The 16439-nt window shown below is 48.1% G+C and overlaps 1 long non-coding RNA gene across 1 annotated transcript in view; it reads right to left on the reverse strand.

Annotated features, from left to right (window-relative positions):
• The window catches only part of LOC146858940 (uncharacterized), a 263950-nt gene extending 248413 nt beyond the window's left edge, over nt 1–15537 (reverse strand). The window contains exon 1 of the long non-coding RNA XR_014979711.1: nt 15466–15537. This is a non-coding gene — a long non-coding RNA (uncharacterized LOC146858940). The remainder of the gene's footprint in view (nt 1–15465) is intronic.
• Between the last annotated feature and the right edge of the window lie 902 nt (nt 15538–16439).

A 16439-nucleotide genomic window follows, 5' to 3' on the forward strand; every position in this document is an offset into this window, starting at 1 on the left:
GCTGCAGAGCTAAATACATATAAGGTTCCAAAGGCGAGACTGATTGCATTGCAAATGCTTGTTTCCTATCAGTGGCTGATCTGGCTAAGTTATCTGACGTTTTGTATTTGTCTAATAGATTTTATATGAGTAATCGTGATATCATTCATTATAAATTTCTGTATCTGTGTTTTTTTATCCATTTGTAAATGTTTTAGCTAACCAAAACAAATGAAGTATTTTACTTGCTTATTGTCAAACTATGTCACAAAATTTGTGATATCCTTTTATCGCTGATAAGTAGTGGGGTTATTCCTCACTAATATGCCATCCAAAGGTGATACTATTTAAGTAATTAGTTCGGTAGACCTGGCCCATGTGCCTTTCACATTGATCAATAATGCCTCTGTGCAGGAGGCGTGGCCAGCAGCATGGCCGGGTAGCTGCGTTTGTCGCGAGCTCCGCTGGCCCCGCACTTAATCCTGTAAATATCCTGTTTCTCCTTGCTCCCTCCTGACTGTGCCGGTGGTCCGAGGGTGAGTGGAAGCTGCGGCGAATCTGGTGGAGAGGCTGGAGGTGTTTCCCTGGCCGAGGCGGAGATTTCCCTGGCGCAGTGGCCGACGCGCGGTCTCCCAAGAAGGCGACCGGGACGGACTGATCGCGGCTGAAGGCTGGGGCTGTGGAGTCTCTGTCTGCCGTGCTGTTGGCGAGACTGGATTCCTGCCCATTGCGATGCAGAGAGACGCTGCCGAGATTTAATTGAGCTCCCTGCTCTGAGATGCCTGGCTGAAGGTTAGTGGCTGCCCTGGGGGAGCGGTGAGGCGGCTCCGAGGCGGAGAAGAAAGGAAGCCGCTGAGGGATTGGGAGGCCTCCCCCCCATTGAGGTGCGACGGAGGTTGGTGGCTGCGGCGCCCGCTTTTGAGATCTGCGGGCGCCGCTTGTGAAGAGAAGAGCCCCACGAAACCTTACTTCTGTGGGCTGGTGGTGGACCCGAGTGAGTGCCGGTTGCGGTGAGGGCGCTTCGTGCCGCGACCTGGCCCTGGACCTCCGCTGGGGAGAGCTACGTGGAGGCTCGTGGCGACTAGACAGCTCCAATGGCTTGTGCGGCGATGCATGCCACTGGGACTTGTAAACGCCGGTGGCAGAGTGGAGGAGCCCCAGGAGTGAGCCTCATGTTTTCCTGCGGCAGTGCGTGGTGATGCAGAGCCTTCTCCCTGAGACTCGAGTTGCCCTGGCTGAGGTGGTAGAGCTTGGCGTATGAGGCCGCTATGCTTATTTATCAAAGTGGGAAGCGATTGACAATGGCAGTCTAAAACCCTACGTGTGCTGAGAGAGGAGAGGGGGACACCTGCGTGGTGCAGCGCCCAGATCCTTGAGCCTCTTGCTTCGCCCCAGACAAACACGAAGGTGCTGACACACGTGTGAGGGGTAACAAAAAACACAAAAAGTAGTGAGGCACATATTGCTCTAGTGGTGGTGGGGGGGCCCTCATCGTACATTATCCAGCTGCTCCGCTGCAGAGAGACAGTGGTATCGTGGATCCCTTCCATTGGTGTGGCAGAGCTGTAATTGTGGGCATTTGGCTCCCTGTGTCTCAAGCTGCAGTGATAGAGACTCATCCGTGGACTTACCTCGCTGGGGGCCGGCGTGAATAAACACTTGAATTTGGGCCCTTGAGAATTCCTGGACCGGGGAAACAGCTTGGGGGTGGGCCTGCTGTGCGACAAAGCAGCTGTTGGGGATATTCTCGCTGTCACTGGTCTGACGCCATGCACTGCTAGGGGAGCGGTGCAGATCTTGGACTGTTCCCACGGGCTACACAGGAGGCTGCGGTAGACGTGGGACTTTACCCTCCTCTGAGGCAGGGGTGGGTGCCTAGTTCGAGTGGGGCACATACCGGTGGTGGTCTGCCGATAGGTCAGCCAAGATGACAAAAGATAAAGAACCTAAAACTACTAAACAGGGGAGACTGGATCGCTTTGCGAAGATCCTCTCGGCACCTGCAGGGGCGGAAGAAGGTGTTCTCTCTCGGCCGGACACAGATGCAATATTGCAGGCAATCCATGCATCATGAGAAAGTCTAGAAGGCAAGTTGGCGGAAGTGCGAACGGAGGTCTCTTTTCTGCACCAGGATCTACGTAACGTCTCTGAAAGAGTGACTGAGGTTGAGCAAAGTGTCTTGTTGCTTGAAGACACTACGAAGACCACAAGTAAAGAAGTAGTAGGACTTATGGTGACAGTGAAGGATGTGGCCTAGAGGGTTGACGATGCCAAAAACAGAGCTCGCCGGAATAACCTGTGCCTTATAGGTTTTCTGGAGAATGTGGAACGCTCCGATCCGGGACAATTCCTATCGACCTTCCTCAAAGATGCCCTTCCATGGGTGCAATTTTCATCATGTTTCGTTATAAAAAAGAGCACATAGGATGCCTGGGGTCCGACCCCCGCCGGGGGCTCTCCCTCGGCCACTAATAGCTCGATTTTTGAATTTCCAGGACAGAGACACAATACTTAGAGAGTTGCGAAAGAAAGGCGAGATCAAATATGGGAATTCAAAAGTGATGGTGTTCCCTGATTATTCCCGGGACGTTCAAAAACAGCGGCGCACTTTTGACTCTGTGAAAGTGAAACTTCGTGCTCTGGGGATTCAATATATGTTAATGTTCCCTGCCAAACTTAAAGTAATTTTTCAAACAGCTACATATTTTTTCAAAACTCTGGAGGATGCTTGGTCCTGGATCGAAGAACGGCTCCGCCTGCAGCGTGGGTCGCCTTCTGCTGCTCCCTTGCCTGCTGACAAGTTGCCGGGTCCCAGCTGGGAGCAGCCTAAGGAGAAGCGGTGGGGGCGTGTGCTTAGGCGCCGGGCTTCCGCCAGGTCTACACCGGCGAGATCCCTGAGGCCTAGGGAACGAAACCCTACCATGTCGGATTCAGACGAAAGATACGGCATTGGAATGCTTGTCGAAAACCTCGCAGAGATCAAGTGGTAATGGAGACTCTGACCAGTCGGAGATGAAATGAAATGAAATGAAAAATTATATTTATATAGCGCATAGACTACCCGGAGGCCTCGCAGCGCTTTAATTGATCACTGTGGCGGGCCGCAGGGTGAGACTAGCACGTTTTTGCAAACAGGTGGGTTTTCAAAGCTTTCCTAAAAGCCAGCCGGTTATTATTTTCTCTGAGGGCTAAGGGGAGGGAGTTCCAAAGTCTCGCAGCAGTATGGGAGAAGGAACGGCCGCCCCAACGTGCTTTGTTGATTTTAGAAGTGGTAACTAGGTGCAATGATCCCGAGCGAAGGGCTCTGGATGGGGCGTAGGGCACAACTAAGGGGGACAGGATGGCAGGGCCTGTTCGATGGAAAGATTTGTGCACAATGCACATAGCCTTAAACTGTGCTCTAGCAGCCATCGGGAGCCAGTGCAATTCTTTTAGAGCTTTCTTGGCTGACTGCCAGCGGGGGATGTTGAATAATAATCGGGCGGCGCAGTTTTGCGTGACTTGGAGCCTGTTGGTCACTGAAGCCGGGGCACCCAGATATAGCGCGTTTCCATAGTCCAGGCGGGAGAGTATCAGGGCCTGAACCATGATTCTCCTCGCCTGGAAAGGAAGCAAAGGGAGTACTTTGCGGAGCATTTTCATTAGGCCGACACACGTGGAGGCAGTTTTGGTAGCCTGGACCGAGAAGTCCAGCGCTTTATCGAGCCAGATTCCCAGACTCTTTATCTGCGGTTTGGGAGGGGGGGGGAGCACCAAGGCAGGCGGGCCAAATTGATGTCAAAATGGTCGGAGGAGGGTTACCCAATAGCATAATCTCTGTCTTCTCCCCGTTAAGTTTGAGACAGGACGATTGCATCCACTTAGCAACGGCCTCTAGACAGAGGCCCAGGGTGTTGGACGGCTCCTCAGTGTGGTCCAGAGAGACCACCAACTGGGTGTCGTCCGCGTAGGTGACAATACGCACGCCAAAGGGCTGGACTATCTCCGCTAGAGGTCGCATATAGACATTAAAAAGTGTGGGGCTCAGGGAGGAGCCCTGAGGAACCCCACATCTAAGTGGTTGCTTAGGGGAGACTGCTTTGCCCTCAAACACCTGGAAGAAGCGCTCGTCCAGGAAGGAGGTCAGCCACTCCAGGGCCGCGCCCGACACGCCCATGCCTTTCAGACGGTGTAGCAGTGTGGCATGGTTGACAGTGTCGAACGCGGCACTGAGGTCGAGTAGTATGATGGCTACTTTTCCTCCCCGGTCCAGCACCAATCTAGTTTCTTCCGTCACTGCTAGGAGAGCAGTTTCAGTTCCATGCTGCAGGCGGAAACCCGTCTGAGAGGCGCATAGCAGACTATTTGATTCTAAGTAGTCCACTAAGATATTATTGATGTGCCTTTCAAGCAGTTTGCTCATCCAGGGAAGTAGGGAAATGGGGCGGAAATTGGCCAAGTTGTTCTGGTCCAAGGTGGGTTTTTTCAAAAGGGCCCTAACCATCGCACATTTCCATGGTGCTGGGACGGAGTTAGAGGAGATGGAAGCATTAAGGACATCCAGAATGACAGGGCGGATGATGTCCATCACCTTATTGAGAGTTTGCGGGGGTGCTGGGTCATTGGGGGATCCCGAGATGACTTTAAGAAGCATTCTGTCTAAAGTGTCGGAATCTAGGAGGGGGAATTCATCCAGTGAGCTGGGGGCTAAGAAGTCAGAATCTGTGGTGGTGGTGTGGTCCATGTCACCACTGCCAGTAGAAAATGAAGAATAGATGGCCTGGATCTTCTGGGAGAAGAAAGTGGCTACATTATTGCAACGGGTTTGCGCGCCGTCAGGTGACAGACGCTCGGGGGGGGGGGGGGGGGGGGAGAAATTAAAGATTTGGCTATTTTAAAAATTTCTTTGGGAGAGTTTGCAGCTAGATTGATTTTGGCTTCATAAAAATGGGCTTGCGCAGATTTTATTTGATTTTTATAGAGCTTTATTGCGGCTCTATACTCAACTTGCTTTGATTGTGAGTAATCTTGTCTCCAGGCTCTCTCTAGTTTGCGGCAAGATTGCTTCATAGTCCTGAGAGTCAGGGAGTACCAGGGGGCCACTTTGGCTCTGTTTATTAAGTGCAAAGATTCCTCTGGTAGGACTAGGTCAAGGGAACTGGAGATCCAGTTATCAAAATTGACAATGGCTGTATTGGGATTGGTCACATTTGGGGGTAGGTGTTCAATAAGAGCCAGTTTCCACTTAGAAAGTGGGAGGGAGGCCCATTTTCTTCCCCGCTGCTTATTGTGATTTTGTGAGATGGGGGGGGGAGCGAGTGGACCATGTAAAAGGTACTAAAAAATGATCGGTCCAGGATAGTGGTACTGGAGCCTCGACGGTTAAGCTATCTAGATTGCTGTAGATGTGATCTAGGAGATGTCCCTTGACATGCGTTGATTGAAAGCCTTTCTGAGCCAGGTCAATGGACTGAAAGTTTGTTCGAAGACTATTGGCTGTTGAATCAAGTGGCTCATCTAGGTGTAAATTAAGATCGCCCAGCAGGGTGAAATTTGCCGAGGTGAGCACTAGGTTGGCAGCTAAATCTGTCATGTTAGTGATAAAGTTGTTGAGGGTGCCAGGTGGTCGATAGACTAGGATACCGGAGAAAGTAGTGGATGGGGAGAACTCAAGAGTGAAATGTAGGCTCTCACAGGCTGGCATGGGGGAGGGAGTGATGCGGCATCTAAAGTTCTCCCTATAGATAATAGCCAGCCCTCCACCTCTGCCAGTCTTGCGATCCAAATGTTTAATAGTATAGCCTTGGGGGGTGGCCCATGCTATTGCAGGATCAGTTTCTAGCTGAAGCCATGTCTCTGTTAGAAAGAGGGCGTCTGGATTGAGCTCCTCTATCAGCATGGCCAGTTCAGTATGGTGTTTGGGCAGGGAACGGCAGTTAAGAAGGAACATCCTCCATTTCTGCTTGGAGGGGTTTTTCACAACATTTGGAGTAGTTATGCCCCAATCACAAGTTTTGCAGTGGGCCTTCGGGTGTAAGGGAAGGACTGAATGCAAACATAGTGGGTTGACCGAAGGACGCAATGCATATAGTGAGGAAGTGCTGTATGTGAGGAGATTTCCTACCATGATGACAGCTGGGTCCGGAGACTGGAAGCGTCTGGACGCGGACTGGCGCAGACTGGCTTCTCTTTGGCGCCTCTTCGGCGCGTCTAAGGCGCTACCGCTGCGCGTGCCGCTGCGCGGGCGAAGGAAGTTAATATAGATTGGGCTCAGGGAACACTGGAGCGTCAACCCACTAAAATGGCCGCCAAGAAATGGCACTACCAGGAAGTAGGAGCGCTCTGTTCTCCCTCCACAACAATCAGCCCGAGTAGCTGCGGTGGACCGGGGAGTCAGTGCACAATTCGAATCACATTAGCAACAGCAGTTTGCATGTAAAAACGATTTTCTCTTTTTAAGAAAACAATTTTCTCCAAAGATGCCCGAGTCCATGGCGGTGGACGGTGCATATCCCCTATCAAAGCAGAATCAACATATGGAGGCTTCAGCAGCAGCAACAATTGCAATAATTGCGAGGAGAAAGGATGATTTGGGGCCAGACGCCCTCCTAGAGACACTGTGTGACTCCCGTGGCTTGATAGACATTCAGAGTCTGTACTACAAGAGAGAGAAGTATACAGTGAACTGTTATTTGTGTTCAACATTAAGTAAATAGGGGAGGGCTACAGACCTCTGGGTAGTTTACCTACACCTGTGTTGTCACGTTGACGAATTTGGGGCTGGTGGGGGTGGCTGCAGAGCGTGGGGAGGGGGATACAATGGAGGCTATTCATTGCTGGGGTTTTTTTTGTCTGGAGGGAAGGGTAATTTTGTTTGGAGGTTCTTTGTTCAGTTATTATGCATGAATGCTAACACGGAGACACAATGGCTGGGGATCTGAGGGGACACAGAGAATTATAGCCCTTCCTCTAGAATGGCTATGGGCGGGTACACTGTGATGATGTGGAACGTAATTGGGCTATGGAACAAATTTAAAAGAGGCTTAGTCTCTAAATATCTTAATAGGCTTAAACTAGATATCATATTGTTACAGGAAACACTTTTGATGGGTCCACACTGCTCCTTCTTGGGTAGGGGGCACTACACCACTTTGGCACACTCAGGATTCGACCGAGGCTCGAGGGGAGTGGCTATCCTTATTAAAAAATCCCCCCCCCCTTCGGAGTCATCCGACGATGGGAGGACCCAGACGGTACATATGTAGCAGTCCAAGGCACCTGGAATCACGCACCTTGGTTTATTTGTAGTGCTTATGCGCCCCCACGCCTCCAGCAACGTACGCTGGATAAAGTGACAGACCTTCTTCTACAATCTGGCCCCGCTACACATATTATTGGGGGCGACTTTAATGACCTTATCGATCCCACCCTAGATCGTACGGTGACGAGACAAGGACAGCAGGGAGCGACTGCATTGGCAAGGTTTCGGGACACCCTGGGCCTCACTGATCTCTGGAGACGCCACCACCCATCTGCACGAACATACTCATATTTTTCTGGGGCTCACAGGGTGTTTTCAAAGTTGGACTATCTCTTTGCCCCGGCTGGAGAGGTTGATCGGGTGGAGGAGTTGGAATACTTGGCTAGGGGTATCTCCGACCATTCGCCCCTCTACTTACGGGTGGGGGAGAGAAGGAGAGGTCATGGTGCAACGTGGAGACTGAATGCTTGGGCACTGAAAGATGTTTCGGTGTCCAAAGAACTTAGGGTGGATACCGAGCTCTATTTTAAAGAAAATTATGGTTCGGTGCAATCAGATGTTACCCTATGGGAGGCTTTTAAGACAGTGATACGAGACAGAGCTCAAAATATTATTGCCCACAAAAAGCGACAGAAGCTTCAGGAGGTTTTGGGGTTGGAGCGTAAACTTGTGGATCTTGAAAGGGGGATACTTCTCCATCTAATGTACATATTCTCCGCCAAATCGACATTACTAAACGGGAATATCAGGCACTGGTCACTAAAGAGACATGGGCTCACCAACTCGCAGTACAGCATAGGCTATATGAGACAGGGGATCGAACGGGTAAATTATTGGCATGGTTGGGCAAGAAGGAACAAGAGTCGAGATGGGTGACATCCATTAGGGAACGGGGTCGGACCTACACCACGTCGCAAGATATAGTGGGGCCTTTGACCGATACTATTCAGCATTATATGCAAACCAGACACAAACAAGTGAGGCACAAATAGCCCAATACCTTGCCGGGGTGAGGCTCCCCTGCTTCGCCCCAAGATGAGAGAGACAGGCTGGAGGAAGATATCACTGGTGGAAGTAGCAGAGGCTATTGGTAAACTGAAAGCGGGGAAAACCCCAGGCCCTAACGGCCTCCCAGGGGAATTCTTTAAAGCTTACAGTGCTTTACTGGCTCCATATTTACTTAAAATGTTTGTGGTAGCTAAAAGTGAGGGGGCGCTCCCGACAGACCTTAGAAGGGCAACGGTGGTTGCCGTTCCAAAAGCAGGGAAAGCCCCGGATGATTGTGGGTCATACCGCCCCATCTCATTGTTAAATATTGAAACTGAAATTCTGTCTACTATTCTTGTGACACGCCTTGTAACGGTTATTACCTCCTTGATCCACGGGGACCAATCTGGCTTAATGCCGAAACAGTTCACGCATTATAATCTGCGAAGGGTGGCCAATTGGATGGATGTTGTTCGGGATAATGAGGAGGCCCATCTACTCCTCTCACTAGACACTGAAAAAGCATTTGACACTGCCCATTGGCCCTTTATGAGGCAGGTTCTGGAGAAATTTGGATTTGGACCAGGGTTTAGAGACTGGGTAGAGCTACTTTACAACAAACCTGAAGTGAGGGTTAGGGTGAATGGAACTCTTTCCGAGACTTGGCAGATCCAAAGGGGGACTAGACAGGGATGTCCCCTCTCCCCCTTATTGTTCGCTCTTATTCTGGAGCCCTTGGCCTGTGTGATTCGAGACCTCCTAGGGTTGGGTGGTTTTATGGATGACTCCCATCTGTTGGATGAAGAACGCATATCTTTATATGCGGATGATATTCTGTTGTACGTTACAAACCCGGCGGAGACACTTCCCCGAATCTTACAGACCATTGAAGAATATGGGCGTCATGCGGGTTATAGAATCAACTGGACCAAATCCACCTTATATCCAGTGGGGGGGTTGGTAGAGCCCCAGAGGTACCCGAGTTGTTTGCGTTGGTCGACAGAGGGCTTTACTTATCTTGGTCTTTACATTACTACAGATGTGGCAACTGGCCTAGTGCGCAATATTAGGCGGGTGTTCCTTAGTTTTCAGGCTGACGTTAAGAGGTGGAGGAGACTCCCCCTAACCCTAATGGGAAGAGCCGACATGTATAAAATGGTTACTCTCCCTCAACTGCTCTACGTGTTACAGAACACTTATATTCAGATTTCGGACACAATATTCAAAGACATTGATAATGAATTGCGCTTGCTTATATGGGATGGGGCTCATCCACGTATTGCACTCCAAACATTACAGAGAAATCCGTACAATGGAGGCTTGGCCCTCCCAGATATTAGGGCGTACCATAGGGCCTCCCACTTAGTTGCTATCAATTAATGGATTCATGCACCGGGAGACCACCCGTCATATAGATTGGAAAGGTTACAATTTAGATCCCGTACATAGCTCCATTATATTTATGCAGGCAAGGGATGTAGTTGACTGCTCCAGGCAACCCAAAGGACGCTGGAGGCATGGAAAAGTGCGGAGAGACAGCTGGGGTGGGATCACAAATGCACTAGGGAGATCCCTTTGTGGGAGGGGGCATGGCTACCTGAGATAGGGAATCTGAGAGGTTTAGACAGTGGGACTTAATTGGTATATCTAAATTAGGAGATGTCCTGGAGCATGGTGTGCTGGCTCCCTTCGACACACTCCAAGCTAGATTCCAGCCCCATGACACACAGGCATACGCATATCTCCGTCTGAAACATGCAAGGGCCGCAGAGGGGTTGGATGAGGCAACCCTACCTAAGTATGCCCCACTAGAAGGCCGACTCCTCCAGGAGGAGATCCCAAATAAAGCTATTTCGTTCACCTATAAAACCCTACTTAATAATATGCCTGATAAACTGGGTCCACTCCTAGCGAGCTGGGAAAAAACCACTGGTGTGATGGAGGACATAGATTGGGAGGCCGCGCTTATGCACCTACGCGAAGTGGCAATTAAACTATGATTGCGTCGTTAAACTACGCTTGCGTCGTATTCAATACAAAATTCTACTCAGAGTCTATTTTGCTAAAGCAAGAGTGCATACAATAGGGAGAGCTGAAAGCCCAAACTGTCTTAGATGCCGTACAGAAAGTGGCACATTCATACCTACCCTTTGGGAATGTATTGAGATTCAGAATTATTGGGGGAAGATTGTGCGAGAGTTAACTGCCATACTAGAAGTCCAAATTGACTTGGAACCTCGGTTTCTCCTTCTGGGAATTCCGTTGGATGTGGACATCCCACAACGCAAACTTGTACTGGCCAATCTGGGGCTAGTGGTGGCAAAGCGGGACATAGCAAAATATTGGGGGGCCCCTCAAGCACCAACGCTGAAGGAGTGGAGAGCATGTCTTGATTTATACATGATTGCGGAACTGGTAGCATACAAGGCCAGGGGCTGTCCTTGAAAATTCCGGAAGATATGGGCACTGTGGATCAAATACTATGGCCTAGAAGTGGTGGGGGAGGCGGAGGAGGGGGGATTGCAGTTTGGGGACGTAGGAAAAGAGCCTTGAAGCAAGTAATGTTAGTTCCCGTTATTTGTACCCATGAACAATGTAACCATGACCCCGTATTTTTATATGCCCAGGTGGATCAGACCCCTCCGTGGATTCAACTAAAATGGATATTTTATTTGTACAATTGCCATATATGTTATTGTGCTTTGACATCAATGGTGCATTGTGTATTCATGCTTTGTTTGAAACTTCCTTTATTTTTCAAAAATAAAATAAAAATATTTATTAAAAAAAATAATAATGCCTCTGTGCTATCCGTAATTCACTTTTTTAAAAAGAAAGCGATTCTGAAACTCTTGAAACCTATGACCAACAGTTAGGAAGATAGTGGTCATAGATCAGTTACAAACATCTCCTTCCAGAAAGTGTCATACTATTCAATGCAGCCACATTCGGGATGGGTAAATGGTTGGGCGGATGTGCCCGGTCAAGTAAATCTGTCATCAGTATCTGTCGTCCAAGAAAACCTGGCAGGTCTCACCGATGATCCGCCCAGTATAAATCCCACAGTGTTGCCAATTTATTTAATTTATTTACAAAGCACAACACTTATTCCCTGGTGATGTTGTGGTGCTAAGTAGATGCTTAACCTGTCTACAGAGCGATAATCACTGAAACCGTCCTCCTGTACTCGTACATGGATCGTTCATTCATTTCTCAGCTTTTTTTTTTTTTAGCAGAGTTTTATATAGCGCGTACTTGACCGGAATCCAATCAGATCAGAGCGCTTTACATAGCACCAGTTACGTTACATGAGGACACACATTCAATTTTTTTTTTCTTTTTTTTTTTTTTTTGTTAGGCATGGGGAGATTAAGTGTTGAAGAAGAGAGGAGGCGGCACCAGGAATGAAGTCACATATCCAAAGAAGCCATCATATTTCAAGAAAATCCTTTATTCATCTTCATATAATGGTAGATATACACAGGACAACAGCCAACGCATTTCGTTCCAGTTAATGGAACTTCATCAGGGCTGGAAATAACACAAGACAACATGTAAAAAATACGAAACTGACATAAAAATAAGAAATAAATAAACACATATAAACATTGTACTCCTGTAAGAAACAATAGCCCTAAACAAACAAATTTCAACACATAAATCACTTAATAGTTAAAAGAACCACATACAATCAAAAAACATGAAACAGCACATATGACTTAAGACAAACTAAAATCCTAATAAAAAATAACATGTCACTAAACATAGATCAATGTTGTTAGTCATATTGCCATTTGGTTGATTATTTTGGAAAACGTTCATATTAGCTAGTTATTGTATATACACTTGAAAAGAGAGGATAAAGAAGGAGAAACTGGGGGAGGAGCCAAGATGGCGACCGGGACGGCAGCGTAGACTCCCGGCTCCGTGAACCTCCGCATCCCGCACGGATATCCTGCCTGAGATCCTCAACCTGTGCTACGTGGTCGTGTCTCTGAAGGAGGGGGGCTCCCGACTGTCTGACTCCGAAGTTGCTAGCTGCGGTATCGCCGGAGAAAATCGCATCTGAACTTTGCGGCCGACGCGGCCCTGGAGCCGGGACATCGAGTGGACGCCGTGGCCGGGTGGCAGTGCGACAACAGCGGCCAGTGGTGACTGGGTGGAGTCGGTCACCGGAGCGGTGCCGGACTCGGCCTACATTTCGACATGGTCACTTCTACTGTCCAGCGTAGCGGACCGAGTGCATGACCGGGGGTGCAAATTTTGGATCCTCCGGTGGCTGCCCCTGCCTTGCTGGTGAGCTGCCCGGCCGCCGTCCGTATCCTGCCCCGATCGCGGCGGGCCGCCCCCGGATTTCTGCGGGGGCTGGTCCGTGGTGGGGACGACGGTTGCCCGTGACCAAGGATAGTTTCTTGCTTGCCCCCGGAACCCGGCCACCCGCGACGTGGACACCGCGACGTTTGTCTCGGCCCCGGTGAGGGTCGGGCATACTTGGCGGCCATCTTTGGGCGATGAAGCCTACCATCCTGTCCGCTGGGTCGCGGCGGGCCTGTGAGCGTACGACTTCTGGGAGTATGGCGGCAAGAGCGCAGAGAGCTGAGCTGGGGTACGGCGACCTCCTCGAGGCTCTTGGTACTCTTCACTCCTCCTTTGTTCATGGTTTCGTGATCCTAGGGAATAGGCTCGATGGTGTTGCGTCGGAGTTGGGGCAGTGGCGGCCCGCCTGTTCACACGAACGCAGAGACTACCCACACTGCGCGCAGGAGGATGCTGTGGCGGCCGCCCCTGAGGTTAGTGCACGACTAGACGCCCCGGCCAGTATGCTACAGTGTGTTCGACCTTCTGAGGGCCTGATCTCTCCCGGAGGCGATGGACCTGTGTGTGCTGTGGTGGCCTCGTCCCGTACATGCCCTCCTACGACTCAGGGACAACTCCAGCAACTAATGTCTGCTTTGGCTGCTTCTGCCTCCCTGAACCCTGCATGCAGTACAGATCCTAGGGCAGCCCTGGGAAGCCAGTTTCTTCACGCGGCGGACTGTGTTCCTCAGAGACTTCCACCCCACCTGTGTGTGTCGCTTCTCTGTCGTTGTTGGACATTTCTCTGCCTGGGAACATTGGGTGTGATGCTGGGTCGAGGGGTTGGCGTGGGCAGAATTCCGAAGAGTGGTCAGGGATGAGGCTGCCCCTCTGGGGTGGTCGCCTAGTGGACGGGCGGGCTTAGGGGTGGCGTGCTCTCCTGACGTGGCTACTGGCACAATAGGTGCATAATGCTCCCCATCGTGGTTTGAGAAGATTGTCTTGGTGCTGTTCCTTGTTCACTTTAGGGGAACCTTACCGTGCGGGAGGGAGAACGCCGGGGGTCTGTTATGAAGGCCCTCCTCCAAGTTTATAAATACTTTCTCTACCCCCCCGCCCGGTGGGGGTCTTTTCCTACCTCTTTTTCCCTACTCTTCTATATTTCGGGTCTGGTTCCAGGGCGACAGGCACACTGCTGGGGGGGGGGGCCGTACTCATTTGCAGAGGTGCAGGGTGGGGGGTTGGGGGAGGGGATTCTGTATTCTTTCATCTCCTTTTCCATGGCCTCCTTTTTCTTCTCTGACTCTTTTTGTTTTTTCTTTTTCCGGGATCAGCGTGATACACTCCCTGTTGTTATGCCTCGTTGCCGTTCCATGCGTTCACAACTTCCGAGGTGTTCTTGGGGAGTTTTGGCGGGGGCCTGCGGGCGCAACTGTATATTATGTTCTTGCCCATCCTGATGTTCTTGTGTTTGCGCCATCGACCTAACAGATTGCTGTAAATCGCTAACATTCATTACTCTGCAGATCCGTGATTGTTGTTTTAAAATTGCTTGTCACCTGATCCTACTGCCTTGTCTCATTATAAAATGAAAACCTTTTCTCCTGGTGCCCTACTTACGCTGTTCACAGTGATAGTAGTACGATTTTGCTCCCCGAAGTGCTGCCTGTGTTTGTACTTGTCGTTATTGCCCTGATTGCTTAGCGGCCGGCCCTGGGGGGTTGTAGGCCCATACTTGTTCTTATTGAACTGTTCAATAAAGGTTTTCAAAAAAAAAAAAAAAAAAAAAAAAAGAAGGAGAAACTTTGTGGAAAAGAGGAAAACCACAAAGAAAAAACAACAAGCACGAAATACACCAAATATATATAGACATGAAAGCACCAACGTATTAATCCATAGTATTGCACATTCCCAAAAGGCAAAGGCTTGCACACACAATAAAAAATCAAAATCTCACCATAAAGTTGTAAAGGTTTAGAGCACAAAAACGTGTATGTGTAGTTTCAGCAACGATTACCTAAGAGTAATTATAAGATAGCACACCTTTCAAATTAACATAATAATCTCGTTTCCATCGTTGTTATAATGGTATAATTCTACCACTTCCAACAAATTGCTACTTGATAAATACATGCCACTGATCAATTCTCACATAAGAAACCTTTTAAGATGACATGATTACCATTTAAAATATAGTAATGTAGTGTACTTATGTCACATATAAACATATTTCAATAGGGGCAGACAGAGTGATCATACAAAAAATCTCAAATTAGTGCATAAATATATACACCATCAATATTGCATCCCAACATCAGCATGGTTTTTATAAACACACATCTGCATCTAAGCTCAATATGAATAGCGTCTACGAGTAACTATGAGCACCAACTCAGCACCTATAGTGTCAATTTAAATAAGTGATAGGCAATTTAAACATAATAACAATGCTGTCTTAAGCCTACTGAAGATCCCCTGTTAGAAAAACCCCTGTACTATCGCCGCTTTACTAAAGGATTGTAAGAATCCCGGCCAACTTGAATGAGACCAAGGTATATTCTAGTATTGAGATAAAACAAAAACAATCAAAGATAAAAGCATATATAGCGACATTATCTAAAAACAAAGTGCGGATACGAATCATAATACGGCGCAATATAAATGTCTATGATATCAAATAATATACTACATTCCGTTACTAGAAAAATGCCGCTCTGCCCCAAAGGGGCAGCTCAAATAAACCCTCGACCACAGAGATGCGGTAAAAGAGGCACCATAACCCTTCTTCACCGCCATTGCTATGTAGACATATGCTCTAATCATAAAATTATTTAAATGAATACGACAATCACAGCTAAATATAGTACAAGTCATAGTTAGACGTGATATAAGCGTCTTACATATTACGCAGGCAAATCAGTTAAATCCAATACAAAAGCTATATACGCATAGCGCTTACTCACTCAATATAGCGTTACGATTGACGCTACGGTCACAGTAGACCATACCCGCAGTGTGAAGGGAAAGCAACCGCCTTATAGAATGGTTGCAGTTTATAAAGAAAGTCACGGAAGAGCATACGAGTAGGCGTCTGACGTCATAGGGATATCGGAATCGTCCCGATTCAACCCCACAAACATCAGCGCCATTTTGGAGTGTGGACAAACGGCAATGAACACTCATTTTCAAGAAAAATAAATAAACAAAAGTCACCATCAAATAGGGGCGCAAGAAAACGAACTGTTATATATTCTATGACAGTGTATATCTCACTAATACAAATAGGAATAATAAAAAATATTTAGTAATACGCCGAAGACATCGCGCAAATAGTTTCTGAATGACTCGATTAGATATAGCTATTAATAATATGGCAACCAATGTCGATTATAGTACAAAAGCATATGATAATGGCCATATTTAAAAACGAACAAAGGTCCCAGAAAAATAATAAGGCAATCAATGCCGATTACAGTACAAAAGCCTATGATAATGGCCATATTTAAAAAACGACCAAAGATCCCAAAAAAGGTTATGAAGAAATTATAGATAGCTAAGGTTAATACCGGTGCCATCTTGAAGAGACTAATAAAGATTACAGAAGCATGTGCTCAAGTAGAGGCATGGCAATAGATACGAGCTAAAATTATAAAGTAATTTCATTTCATCAATGTCTAATTATCCTAGACATCGCGCAAATAGTTTTTAAATGACCCGATTAAGTATAGCTATTAATAATATGGCAACAAATGTCGATCAAAATACAAAAGTCTATGATAATGGACATATTTGAAAACGATCAATGGTCCCAGAAAAGGTTATCGAAAAATGTGTAAATGGTGCCATCTTGAAGAAACTGATATGGTTTACAGAAACATGTGCTCAAGTAGAGGCATAGCAAAAGGTACGGGCTAAGGTTAAATAATATTTTCATTTC

The sequence above is a fragment of the Triturus cristatus genome, chromosome 3_2 (genome assembly GCF_964204655.1).
Source record: "Triturus cristatus chromosome 3_2, aTriCri1.1, whole genome shotgun sequence".
Classification (NCBI taxonomy): domain Eukaryota; kingdom Metazoa; phylum Chordata; class Amphibia; order Caudata; family Salamandridae; genus Triturus; species Triturus cristatus.